The 14,341-nt window shown below is 38.7% G+C and overlaps 1 long non-coding RNA gene across 1 annotated transcript in view; it reads left to right on the top strand.

The window, feature by feature from the left end:
* The window catches only part of LOC129363607 (uncharacterized), a 51,537-nt gene extending 37,555 nt beyond the window's left edge, over positions 1-13,982 (top strand). Inside the window, exons 3-4 of the long non-coding RNA XR_008606330.1 lie at positions 9,910-9,974; positions 12,387-13,982. This is a non-coding gene — a long non-coding RNA (uncharacterized LOC129363607). The remainder of the gene's footprint in view (positions 1-9,909; positions 9,975-12,386) is intronic.
* Positions 13,983-14,341: the final 359 nt, after the last annotated feature.

Here is a 14,341-nt window from a genome sequence, read left to right as displayed (position 1 = left end):
GAATTGCTTTGGGACAGAAAAGTCCTTCAGACTTTCTAAGTCACTGGGCACAGCAGGTAAGGTGTTGTGGTGGAGGCAGGCAGAGAAAGCAAGATGTTGCAAATTCTTCACTCTTTCCACATTGAATCTGAAAAGAAATCTGAAAGTGCAAAAAACTGATTTTAATTGCCCCTACATTCTGGTGTTTCGATATTAGAACATCTGAATATTCACCTAGTTTGAGTCAAAACACTTTCTCAGATGTCAAATATAACAAAGCTATTGTGTCTGCGTTACCAGTGGAAGCAGTTTCAGAAAATACAACCTGTTTTCACTTCTTTGACTTTGATCTGTAGTTTTACAACACAGCGCAATTAAGCAACCCTGTTACTCCTTCAGGGCATTTATGATCCCTTATGTTACCCGTCTAACATTCTTCTGCAATAACTCCATGGTGACCAGATACCAATATTTTGTCAATAAACAGAACGGCTTTGCTGTTTCATATTTTCATTCAGACAGTAGCTCTTTTTTTTTATTAAGTAACATGATGGTGAAATTCTTAGAAATTCTGCCATCCTTAAAGTTAGCAAGAGGGTCCCTGACTTTATTTCAAGGATTTTTTTCTTAAAAAACTTTTTTTTCACCTTGCCAGAGCTTTATCAAAGTACTCTAGCAGTGTTCCTCTGTCCTAAAGATGGAATAATAAACTCTTTAGACATTCAATTGCCCTTAGATGTAATTGTGTGCATCCATGGTCATTTGTCCTGTGATTGACCAGTTGACTTATCCACTGCATAACTTGCCTCTGATAAGACAGGGAAATAAATTTGTTAAAAATGTTCCTGTCAATATGCCCAATGAAAAAAACTTGACCTTAATCCACAGCATCAATTACAATTGGTTCATTGATTGGGAGTAGTTTTGAATACAGCAAAAAAAACAAAAAAAATATGTTTGCCTCTGTTAATTAATCAAAGCATATCTTTAAGCTAAAATGGTTGTATCAAAAAAGATTGTAAAAGTGCAAACTTTAGTATCTGTGGTTTTAGTAATCACATAAATCAAATTTTAATTTGTTCAGTGTTAGATCTCCCAATCAGTCCAGATAAAAAATAATGCTCAACGATTGAGTTGTGTCAGTAAATGAATTAGACACGTATTCACAATAAATTAAAATCTATTGAAAGTGTTGAAAGCCTTTCAATGTGGGTGCACTCCTTTTTGGAACAAACAGATTTGTACTATGTCAACTTCCTTTGTTTGTTTACTTGCATAGTTTTGCTTTTTGTAATTGTAAATTACAAAAAGTCCAAATGTTGCCTGACAGAGTAGAGTATTTTTGTCACAAAAACATGTTGAAGGTCATATCAAACCATCAGCCCATATAAAAAAGTGTAATAGAAAACTATGTCACTGTGAAAAATAGAGTGGTAAGAACATAGCCAGAATATCAGGCTGTGGTGTTTGAGGTCTGATCTACAACCCCAACTCGGAGGAGTGATTTGGTTAGGCTCCTCTGTTAGCCATTTTCTGTTTGTCCCCCAAGCGTTTATCACAGAGGTTTCACAAGTGGCCACTTCTTCGTGCACTGATAAACAGCAGGGATTGGATCCAGACCCTGCTGGGTTCTAGCTGGAGCCCTGGGGCTTGAAACCACACAGGCCGGGAATGTTAGTCATTTGTTTATTATTGCTGATATTCGCCTGGTCCTAATCCTTGCAGGATTAGCTGGATTACATGTTTTCCTCATTCTACCTTTTTCCACTGTTGGAGAGTTTTCATCTTACATGGGAATATTTGCAATCCTTACTAATTAACGCATGAGGAACATGTGCACAGAGGCATGCATTTAGGTTTGTGCTATGATCCATGTGTTATGTCGATATGTTTTTGTTGGATGTTTGTTGTCAAGGTACTTTGACAGATACGCCTAATACTGACATCCTATATAAAGCTGTGACCGAGTTCAAGAAAACTCAGCTACATTGAGTTATGCTTTTTATTTCATGTTAGATCATCCTGGATTGTGGTTTTCTCTAGGCTAAATGAGTGTTTAGATCTAACAAATCAGTGCTGAAGAAGTGTGTTCTTTTCTGGTTTCGGTCGGAAATACTCCTAGAGCCCTGTAGGAACCAATTAATCAAAGAGACCAAATGTCAGTGTGGCGTCACTGGATTCGGAAACTAATGATGTCATAAAGGAGGGATAAGTGGTTTGAGTGGTACCAGTGTGTAGAGAAGCTACTGGCTTTGAGTCACCTGGATTGAAGACGAAACTGCATTCACTTAGTCTCATGAACTTGTTCAGCGTGACCTTTTCAGAGCTGATTCCAATCACTCCGTAAATCTCTTTCCAGTTTCAAAACACAACCTAGCACACACTCATTAACATGCCGTCCTCTTTCAGCCGCAGTGTGTTTGTGGGTGAGAAAGTCCAGCAAATCTGCTCAGACGCCCTGCACGCAATCCCCACTACCCAGTTCCTCCCACAAACACAAAGAGAAGGGGATACACCAGTGTTGCAGAACTGACAGACAAAATACATGTAATTATTTTAGTTTATGGGAGGCCAAAAGGTTAAGAATGGAGGTTTCTAATTTTCTGGGATGCTCAGGTTTTGCTTGTTTGGGTGGAAATTCAGAGTCACTTAATTTACGTGATCAAGTGTGCTTTTGTTACAAAATTAAGCTTGAATTCAAATTTGACCTAAATAGTCTGCATAAGCATTTTCTTCACCAAACATTAGAATATTTAAAAATGTAAAGAGTGTAAAAAATGGTTTCAGTTAAATTTTTCCTTTTTATATGCTTATATGAAAGTAGTCAAACCCTTAAATACTTCACAACCCTCAAAGCACTCAGCACTGGATACTATTGCTGGGTGGAACTGACAAAATGAATGTTCAGCCCTCCCTACATCTTTCCTCGCTCTGCACACAAAGTCGTTATACTTGCTGCTCATGTAAAAGCTCTGCAGCCAATGCAGTCATAGCAGAACTTCATGTGGTGTTTGTTAATTGGCATTTTTTTTTTTTGGTAAGCGCAGATATGCTTCACTATGCATATCTTGCTCAATGTCCCTTGCACTGCTTGCCTTTATAAAGTGTCTGTTGTTAATTGGCTACACGGTCACAGTCTCCTGCATTAACTATCCCCTGTGGTACCTGAATGTGGCCCAGTTGACCTCGAGGCACCAAGGTGAAAGTCAAACATTAAACAACTTTTGGCAATTTGCCATTTTTTTTTCTTTTCTAACCAGCGTCATTCTTTCACCTTTTTATGATTTTTAATATGAGCTTTGAAGGTGATCTATCTTTTATTGGGACAGTTTTGGGGTTGTGTAAGCAATATCCAGTTCATTTCAACACCTTTCCATAACCCTAATAATTTTTGTTTGAGGGTCTTTTTCCAACTTACCTACTTGTCTGCCTCCTCAAAACCAATAAATATGTTTTTCTTTTGGCCTTACCTATAAAGTAGATTTGACCATGCCTTCTCCTTACACAATACCAAGCCTCCAACTGAGCTGCATCAGCACTGCTCAAAGACCAGGGAGGACTGTGATCCCACCATGGGGTGTATAGCTGTGGCTCTGGCTGTGCTACACTTTAATCCCCATCTCTTTTAACCACAATGGAAAACATGTGCTTTCTCTGTGTAGGGTACAGGCCCACCATAGATGAAACCGTTTACCTATGCTCTAAAACTAACATCTCACAGCTACGGTGACCGCTCCTGGTCACAGGTTCTGTTATTATTTGGAAAACTAATAGACAAATATTTTGTGATATTTTTATTTCAAATAAGATCATTTGACCTTCCATTATCACTTTTGGTACCGAATTTGCTTTTAAAACTAAATTATAAAAAGAATCAATAATAATGTTCCAGATATTTTTTCTAGCTTTTTTGCCATGTACATGGCGAATTTCTTCTACTTGTAGATTCAAATTTGTTGTAAAGTTTTGATTCTAATTAAGAATACATTTTAAATTGATTTTAAATCTGTCATATTAGCACTATAATGGTTAACCTGTCTAGCAATATTGTAGTGAAGTATAGGTTCTTGTTATGTTAACTCTGAAGCTTTCAGAAGTCTGAGTATTTCTATTCCGGTATTCCAGTATTTCTATTGGGGTTGCTGCAGCTTCAGAGTCCAACATTTCTATTACTAGCTAAAGGTTTTACTTGTTCCTGTTTATTCCTTTGACCTGCTCTACTGTGGTCCACCATGTCAGTCTGCCATGTTGGTTGTAATTGTTGATAATTGTACGTACTGAGGTTCAGGGTGAGGTGACAAATTCTCAACTCCTTGCTGTGGTACTTTGTGACCAAGTCACATCCTGGCCTCCACAGGTGGGTAAGATGATCCAACGGTTGAATGATCTCTTCCGAGTGTAACAGTAACCACAGTCCACTTCCCATGTTGTCCTGCCCTGTTTTGCCCTTTCCTGTCACCTTATCTGAACATTCAGTGCAATCTAAGCTCCTCTGTTCTCCACTCTGCCCATCTCCACTGGTGATCTTCTCAGATGTCGATGTGAAGACAGAATAAGCCCACTAGAGCTGAAAATTGAGTTTTACTAACTGACAGAGTCCTGACGCACCATTGAGGGCACAGCCATCTCGACTTCCAGCCACCCACAACTTGTTTATGGCAAAGAAGGCACAGACAATGAGCTTTATGCCAGTTCTTTGAAGAAATTATTTATTTTTAATAAAATCAGAAACAAAAAAAGAGATTTGATTGTCAGTTGGGTTTGAGAAAATCCCTTTGTATTGTATTTGGCGTGTTTCTACTTGCACGAATAGGGACGTAATGTATATTATTTATGGCAGAGTGAACTTCCTCTTGCTGTCTGGATTTGATTAAGAGAACTGGTCCCCCAACATGCAGTCAACCAACTTATTTCACCCTTTCTCTGAGCCAAAATCTTTACAGTACACTCACAGAGCGTCAAAATCTTTCATCACCTGATAGTCAAAGTAGACACGAGCAGCCCTGAAATATTTGCACACTCACTCTGCTACCCTGCAAGGATTCAGCTATCCATGCATTTATTTATCTGCTAACTGAGTCTCTCGCTGGACTGTTTAATGTTGTTTAACTTGAAATCACTGACTGAGGCCAATTTGACACTAATTGAAGCAGAATAAATGACTGTGCTTTTTGTGTTTTCAATACGTGGTAACCTGAAGAGAACTTGAATCATTTACGAATCATCTATCATTTGCATTCAGACCAAACGCTCTGTAAACATGTTTCCACATGTGCTCATTCCACAGTCGCCCTGCCAAACAGCAGTCGGCACACTGGTGAAAGGAAGCTTATCAGAGCCCACTATGATTTTCAGGGAACCCCATAGAAAGAACTCCATTATTCTTAGGTCGCAGTCCCAGAATATATCATATTTGTTGAATCATTCGAGTTGTACATTTTTGAGTTAATATTTTCTTTCTTAGTGGGACCCTGGCGGATTTTGTACTCTCACAATTTCAGGAGGGTTGGTAGGACAAAATCTGATTAGGGTGAGTGTTGTGTGCGCCTTTGCATGTGCCTGTGTAATGGACATGAGCCCCTCAGCATTGAATGTGGGTGTGTACATGCAGACCTCGGCTCAGCACGGAGATGTAATCTGATTTGCAGAAGGGAATGGGTCGTTTCACATGACTGGTTTAAAAGACCGCTGGCGCAAGGTTGTGCCAGTGTCCCTGATTGGTATGTGTGCATGTGCTTTTTATTTGCATGCTTTGCATAGACACACACATATTATACATTTATATTTTGACAATGACTTCCATTACTTCATTCATTTCTATAGCCTGAACCCTTAACCTACACCTAACCATTACCATTACGTGCCTAACCCTTAACTTTACCTAAATCAAATTCACAACTAAACCTAACCCGATCCGAAAAACAGGACGTCTTCTTATGGGGCCTGAACATTGGGCCCCATAAGGAGTAGTGGATCCTCACAATGTAGTATTTACTGGAAAAAATGGGCATTACTACCTGAGAAATGCTAAAACAAGCACACATACACGCGCAGAAACACACACACCATTTATTTGTTTTCACAACGCACTCCGTGGAAATATGAGTGTTTGTTGGTACAGGCTGCCACACAGTAGAAATGGAAAGGTGTTGAAGTTTGCGGTACAGCTCAACGAAACCAGGCTGCCACATTTATTCCATTGGCCTTAGGTTTAATTGTGATTTGTTTGGGGAAGGTTATGTGAACTAAGACCACCACTAATTAACAGCCAATTACACATCTGGAAATAAGTATAAAACTCTACTTTGCTGTCCGAGGCAGGTTTTTGTTTGTGATTCCTGTTTACATTTATCTCATAATCATAGATTAATTTGAGCTAATGGACCATCAGAAGTTATGTCAAATAATAGAAATAATCTTCTGTAGTGGGTTGCAGCAGTATTAGTTCCCTTCAACTTTTGACATAATTTGCCAGGCCACAGCCAGAAACCTCAATGTATTTTAGTGGTTTTACATGCGTGTATACAACAACACAAGTTAGCACACATTTTTGATCATGATTTTTAAAATATTTTACAAGTAAAGATTTGAAAAGCGTAGCTTGGTAATGTTTTTTGTCAATATTTTATATAGCCACCTTTTGTAACAATTAAAGCAGCAGTGTTTTTTGGAGCAGGGGTTAAGCACAACCCACATATGGAGGCCTTAGTTCTGAACACAGATGTCACAAGTTCGAGTACTGGGCTGATGACCTTTGCCGCTTGTGTTGCCCCCTCTCTCAATACCCACTTTCCTTTCAATTCAATTTCAAATAAAGGCCACAAGAGCCAATAAAACCGTACAAAATTAAAGGCAGCAGTCATTCGGGGAATGTCTCGCTCTTCCACAGAGACTGAGGATGAAATCTTTGTCCATTTTCAAAATAAATACAGCTCAATCAGTTTGGGTTGGAGAGCATCTTTAAAAAATCTGTTCATGTCCCACCATAAAATCCAAACAGTTTTCGTCATGGTGTTAGCTGCATGTTGTTTTCCTGCTGAAAGGTTAAGTCTTTTGCAGCAGAGAAGAGGTTTACCTCAAGTATTGCTCTGTATTGAACTCTCATACAGACCAGCCTGTCCCTTCTGGAGAAATCCATCCCCATAACACAATGCTGTCACCACTGTGTTTTATCTCAGAAGTGGTTTGTTCAGGCTAAGTTGAAGTCTTAGTTTTCTGCCACACATGGCATGATCTCATCTAACCAGAGCAACTTCTTGCTATAACCACTACATGACAAGCAGTTGAGGTTTAAACAGTGACCCACAATGCAGATGTTCACAGATACTTTCACCAGAACTGTGGATCTCTGTAGCTCCTCCAGAGTCATTATGGCCAAGTTGATTTCTTCTCTGATTAATGATTTTTTTTTGCACAGTTTGTCAGTTCAGGCAGATATCCAACACACACTATTTTGGTTTTCAATTTGATTTCCACATTTTTCAGATGACAGTAGTAGTTCACTGTGTAACTTTCATCAGTGATGAGTTGTAGGATGTAACCATAGAATGCATTATGTTTATTTGTTCTTTAGCCTGTTAATAAATGTATTCTTTTCAGTCTTGAGATCATTACTTGTGGTCATAACAAACAATAGGAGACCTAAGAAGTACTAAGTGATCTTTGATGTTTCCACACATTGGACTTTTTATTAATGCAAAACACATCTTGTATGTGAGGAGTGACCTCAGAGTTTTCATGCTTGTCTGGTCTGGACACTTTTTAAAGTGCGTGCTTGGTATTTGTTCGTTTTCTTTCCTGTCTGTGGCGAGCTTATAAGCACGAAGCTCTGATCCCATCAAGCGTGTCAGCGGGGGAAGTTTTTCATAAGGTAGTAATCTCACAACACAAAGGGGTGTCCAATATTGGAGAAGGCCCCCACTTCTGAGCTAATCAAGAGCTGACAAACTCTTCTACTTGCTCACCAACCTCTCTAAACATTACCTCATTGGAAGCTCAGCTAAACCTCATGCACCTCCAGTCAGCTGGTGTACATGATAACTCACTTAGCACAGTGTGATAGCTTAGAAAAAAAAGCTGAAACACGAGAAAGGGCATAAAAGAAGCAAAAGCAGGACACAACTACCTGTGGCGCCTGGTGCCAGAGAAAGGTATTTTTAAAAGGAAAGAACCATTTTACCATGTCCTCCAGAACTCTGTGAAGCAATTTCCCAGTATTCAGTTTCTCTCCCCACTGTCTTATTATTGCTGTTTTCCCCCTCAACTCTTGGAGCCTTCAACCTGAAAGGAGGTTTTTGAGTTTGGGCTTTGTGTCACTCGGAAACAGTGCATTTGTTGCCAAGGTAACCTGTCCAGGACAGAGAAACTTAGACACAGCAAGCACCTTTGACTTGGGTTTGGATGGATTTGGACCTGAGATGTGATTACTTTAGCTCGTGCAGCTTCAGGCTGAAATGTGTTTGCATCTAAATAACAATAGGTTGACTGAGCCAATACTGACCTGAACCTGGTAACCTTATATAGTAACACAACTTAAATTGATAATGTGTAATTAAAAAAGCAGAGTGTTGTAGGCCCCCCCAGAAATGTTTAAATTTAACAGAGTTGGCTGAGCTAACTTTCCAATAAAGGTTTTACTTTTAGTGCCGTTTATTGGAAAACTGCAAAACTGCCTGAACTATTTGTAACTATAAAGCTACCTCTGGTTGAGAAAGAACCTAAAGATTAAGAACTAACCTAATGGTATCCCCCACCATGTCTAATTTGAAGCAAATGTGATCTTAAATGACTCCATGAATTATGGAAATAATGATGCTTTCTGTCCTTCAGACAAATTAATCTGTTTAGCAATTATCACCATTTGCAATGTCTGATACCAAGACAAGAAAAAAAGCCTCTAGAAGCTAAGTGAAGTAGAAATAGTGGGCTTCTTTTTTCAACAACAATTCTCATCAACACTATTCATGTACTGTTTGTGTGTCACTTCTAGTGAAGTAGGTTCAAGTTAGTATTTGACAACATGCTTGTTTGAGGCTCTTATTTATTACTTATTACTTATTTAAATAATTACTGGTTGCTTGATTTTCAGAAAATTTTGAGAAGTTAGAGGAGCAGAAGGCCTGAATGTGTTTTCTGGTATGTCTGTGATAAGTCCAGAGACAAATAGCATGTCTATTGATAGTTCACAATGGCAGTGATTTGTAGTAATTTCAATGTGATGAGACTCCAAGTTGACATCCTATTTTTCTAGGGTTAAGGGTTAGGGGAAGGAATAGTAGGAATAGGAACAATAAATAATTGAGATACACATTAAACACAGGGCTAGTTTGAGACAATATATGATACTTCAAAGTCTGAAATTGCAGGATGTTCTTTTATTGTTTACGAATCTATAGTTTTAATTAAATCACCTGAACCACTGTATGAGCCGATTTGAGGTTATAAACATTTCATCAATAATTGTATCACACATTTGTTCTTCCTGGCCAGTTTGAAGCCACTGAGGTTAAAAATCACACTTTTGACATTACCAGCACATTTTGCATCTGAAACGGATTTACTTTAAGGACAAATAATATATTGTGAATACACAATTTACATGCTGTCGCATCTCAAAGGCAGATTTACTGTCTGTGTTACCAAGCCATTAAACAGGAATATGCAATAAGTTTAGTGTACACAAAGTAAAGTTTGGACATCTCTTGAAGTGTCTAGAGTGCCCAGACTAGCCCGTTTTACTTTTTATTTTATTATTATTATTATTTTTAGTTTTATCTTCATTTTTTGTTCTTTAAAATGAACCCTAGTTTCTCCATAGTTGGAACTTTATGAATGCAAGTTTGGGTAGACCTAGACTGAATTCGATTCCTTACTCATCCAGGAAAGCCTTTCTGAATCATCTTTATTTCCCCCATCTTTTGTCTTTTTCAGGTCATTCCAGGTGAGCAGCGAGAAGAGGCTGAGTAATGGAAACTCTATCTCAACAGTTTTAAAAGGTAGAGATGTCTCTGATTTCTCCTTCTTCATCACTGAGTTTGTTCACACACATTGCAGACTTATTACTAATTCTGACAGTTGCCACACACAACTCCAGTTTGTTGGTTACTGATAAAACAGACATTTTGAGACACGTGATCACTGCATGTCATCCGGGGAACGACAAAGGATTTGTACCCTTCATTTTCTCTCTCTCTCTCTCTCTCTCTCTCTCTCTCTCTCTCTCTCTCTCTCTCTTTTTTTTTATTGTGTAATCTAAGTCATGACAGCAAAGTAAAGAATGCAGTGGCACTGAGATATCACTTCAAACACAGGAGCCTCAGATCCCTTCAGTGGAACTGAGAAGATATGCTTTGATGGCCCACCACAGAGTCGGTGGCCTTCAAAGGAACTTGGTAATGGGATTTTGCAGGGCAGCCAGCAGGCTGAATGACAGGTACTGTATAAGTGTACCCATCACGGTGGTCATGGGTGATTTTAGTGGAGTTCAGATGAGCAATCATTTTCTATAGTTTTTTTAAGGCTCATAATATCTTCTTCTGCTGTCTTGTTGGTTCTGTCAGTAAGTGAAGGGGAACTGTGTATGGGTGGCTGGGCGCCAGCAGACGGGTACAGTAGATGGGCTTTTGAGAGAGGGCAATAGGGGCTGCCAGCCCTAGTTGCAGCCTCCAGCACAAAAAGATATAGATGGGCAGGCAAAGACTCAAAGGCAGGTTGGGACCTGGATCCTATGCGCTGATGCTGCTCTCGCTGGCTGCACTCCAAGGTGAGGCGCAGGAAAGAAACGTGGGAAGGGAAAAACCAGAATCCAGGCCAGAGAGAGAGAAAGATCCAGAAAACAAGTACAAGAGCACAAAATCTGACCAAGGCAGCAAGTAATAGTCATAGATTTTTAACAAAAGTCACATCCTGTACGGTGGTGGAATGTGATTCCTTGCAGGTAAACCAGCTTGTCGGTGCAGACAAGCAGAAAGAAGATGAGAAATAGTGATTGATGACTACTTATCCTCTGACACATTGTTCCTTCCCTTCTTTCGGCAAAGACCGGGCGAGCCGGGCCGGTCACACCACTTTGCTGCCATAAAAACTACAGGGTTGAGTGGCTGCTGTGCGGAGGCGGGCAACATTATGTCATTTTTTTCTGGGGAGATTACGTGAACAAGTGCAGGTACCTCAAAGTCTGGGTTGTCAAGATGCCACCTACATGCATTACCTAATTTGAGATTGCTCACTAACCTCATCTTTATCTTTAACTGTTTTGTTGTCCTCTGTTAAAAACGTTGCATGCACTTTTTTTTATTATTTTGAACCTCTGGAATGACATATGAGAATCTTTTAAATCAGATCTTCAAGCCTGGACTTGTTGAGGCTAATCTCCAACTTTTTTTAATGCAGGAGCCAATTTCAAAGCTCCTGCATTAGAAAAAGACCTTCTAAAGGGATAGTTCTGATGTTTCTGAAGTGGAATTGTCTGCAGATGTTAAACAGGCTTTGACCAGATTTCTGCCACTTTTCTCTTGTCTGAGAAAATAAAAAGTTCAGATTACATAATTTACACATTAAGCGGTACACAATGAGCCCAACAGAATAAACCTTCATAGAGGCAAATAAGGTGTTGAACAAAGACATCTGGAATGACGTACACAACAGACAGGCACTATTTTATAGATACAGAAATGTCTTACTAAATTGGATGTTCAGATGATGTTCAACACATGCCCTTGATTTGTTTTGGACTCCTTTTGTATGGATTACTGCATCAAAGCAGTTTTACCAACAGGCGTCCATCCTGTTACTATGCTAAAGGTTTTATTTAAGTCCAGGATAATTTAATAGCAGCCTTTAAATCATCTGTAATATGTAATAACTACATTTTGTATCAGAAATTACTAAAATATTTAATAGATTAGCATGTGTGTGTACTATTGTAACATTTTTCAAATTATTATTTTTTTCTACAATGCCTTAAATACATCCCAACCACATATACTCTGATTACTATTTGTCAAAGTTGTTTTGATATCTGCCAGAGGTAAGACATTAACTATGCCAGATCTCCCTCCGTAGAACCCCACCTCAAATATCCTAAGCCCAGATTTGGGTTTGGTTTCATACGTTTGTTTTAAATAACTCTTTTTCTACAAGGCAGTTAAATTCAACATATACCATTTTTAAATACATTCATTTTTTACAGTGCCTACATTATACAGTAAAACATCAGGTTCCATTTTTAAGACACTTATTTCATAGAAACATTACTACTAAAGAAATGATGCAGTACAACTAAAAGAAAAATACTGAAAAACGTATACACTTCGAATTTTCTGTAAATCGGCTTAAAAAAATATGAATGTTCAAACTGGTTCTTTGTGGCCGTAGTCAATCATAACTTTCTATCGTCATGTTTCTAGGATCACACCTAATCGTGAGCTGGTCGGTGGACCTGCATCCTCCTGCAGCAGCAGCTGTGCGCTCCTGGCCTGGCAAGTGAGCTACTTCCCTGACGATCTAGCTGTCAGGTTCGAGCCAGGACTAGAACTCGGAAAAAAGCTGTGACATAAACTCTGAGGCAAAGTGGAGAGGATTCAGCAGCTCAGACATTGTGGAACACATCTGTCAACATCTGGATACATGCTCAGTAGAAAAATCGATGTAATAAATGTGCTAATGCCACAGTTACATCAACCATCTACACATTGTTTGACTTTCTCATTTTTTCCTGAATTGAACTTGGATAAATATTGTTTCTCCATGTGCATCTGTTCTTGATTTTCAGTGCTTCTTCAGGCTGTGACATTTATTCATGAAAAGGGATCACCAACCGCTGGAACATTTAAAGGATAGTAATCTGATTGACTTTTAATTTTGTGCATCTTTTGCAGATGCACAAAATTAAAGAACATAAAATCAGTTTTGTACAATGCCATACAAAAGTATTTATATTGAAGTTTTACAACCCCAAACCTCAATACATTGTAATGGGATTTTAGATTAGATAAAAAACAATAGTTTATAGTTGAAATGTGAAAGAGCTTGACGGTATGGTTTCTAAGTATTACAGATAATATTCTGAAACCTCTTTTCTGCGCATGTACTTACAGTTTGCTGCAATTACAGATTTTTGGGAATGTCTCTACTTATTTTGCCATTGTACAGACTGATAAATTACCTACCTGACATTTTTCCTATTTTGCTACTATACAAAGTAGCTAAAAGTTTGCCACATTTGATGAAGAGCTTGTGTTTTATCAAGACTGGCCAAAGAATCTCAATTAGATTTAAGTCTGGACTTTGACAGGGCCATTCAAAAACATGAGAATGCTTTGAGCTAAACTATTTCATTATAGCTCTTCGAAAAATTGGAAATCTCTTGTACTGTTTAGCGTCCTGCGTGTTTTCTTTGCCTGGCTTGTAGTTCCAGGCAAAGACTCGGACCAATTAGTCCTTGCTGAAGAAACAAATCTGTGCAGCATGATGCCACCACTGCCATATTTTACCATGGGAATGATTTAGTGTTACTTTACTGCCTTCTGGAAGGAACTTGCTTCAGTTAGAGATATCAGAGTATAAGGGAGCCTAAAGACATATGCATGCCACATAATGCATGGCCATTATTCTAAACTTCACAATTATGCACTACTTTGTGCTCACACAAAAATGCATTGAAGTTTGTGGTTGTAATGTGAAAATTTTAAGTGTTGTCAATGCTTTTTGTGATGAACAAAATCAACATATATGAGATCAAGGTGCTGTGCTGAGCCTGTTTATTCAGTGGAACTGCAGCTTCTGTCTTCCAGTTCCCTTCACAAAGACACCATTGTTGCAGGTTTTTGATGAATGCCAACCGAAAACACTCCCAACTGCATTTCTTTGTGACACATTGGCAGTCTTTTAATGTAGGCCGATCATCCTGGCACATTGTTCGTTATGATGATGATTTATAGCTCCATCCCTTTTGTTGTGTCTGCAAAAACTTGTTAGCAGAAATAAAAAGAAAGTGTATTTAAGCTGCTGTCTGTTTGTTCTGTTGCTGCACCTGGGAATTTATATGACTAATAAGCAGCGAGATGTTGTTTTATTTAATGACTGCTATGCGTCTTTTATTGCTTTTAGTTATAATGTTTGCTTCGTTACAGGTTTTGTCGGAGGTGTCTCAATTATAAAAGTCATAATTAATTTGCTGCGAGAGATTCAGGATCATCTTCATTTTCTACTTCCTTGCCATTGTTAGGTTCAGTTATTTTAAAGGTATGGGGAGGTTTGGGTTTAAAAGGATTTAGGCAAGTATAAGTTTGCACTCACAAAGCTAAGTAGTAGAAACTATTCAGTTCTGGGCAGTGGTTTTAATGCAATCTTGGATAGGAAT

This window comes from Poeciliopsis prolifica, unplaced genomic scaffold (assembly GCF_027474105.1).
Source record: "Poeciliopsis prolifica strain line A6 unplaced genomic scaffold, Auburn_PproV2 SCAFFOLD010, whole genome shotgun sequence".
Classification (NCBI taxonomy): Eukaryota; Metazoa; Chordata; class Actinopteri; order Cyprinodontiformes; family Poeciliidae; genus Poeciliopsis; species Poeciliopsis prolifica.
This window is presented reverse-complemented; position numbering and strand designations above follow the sequence as displayed.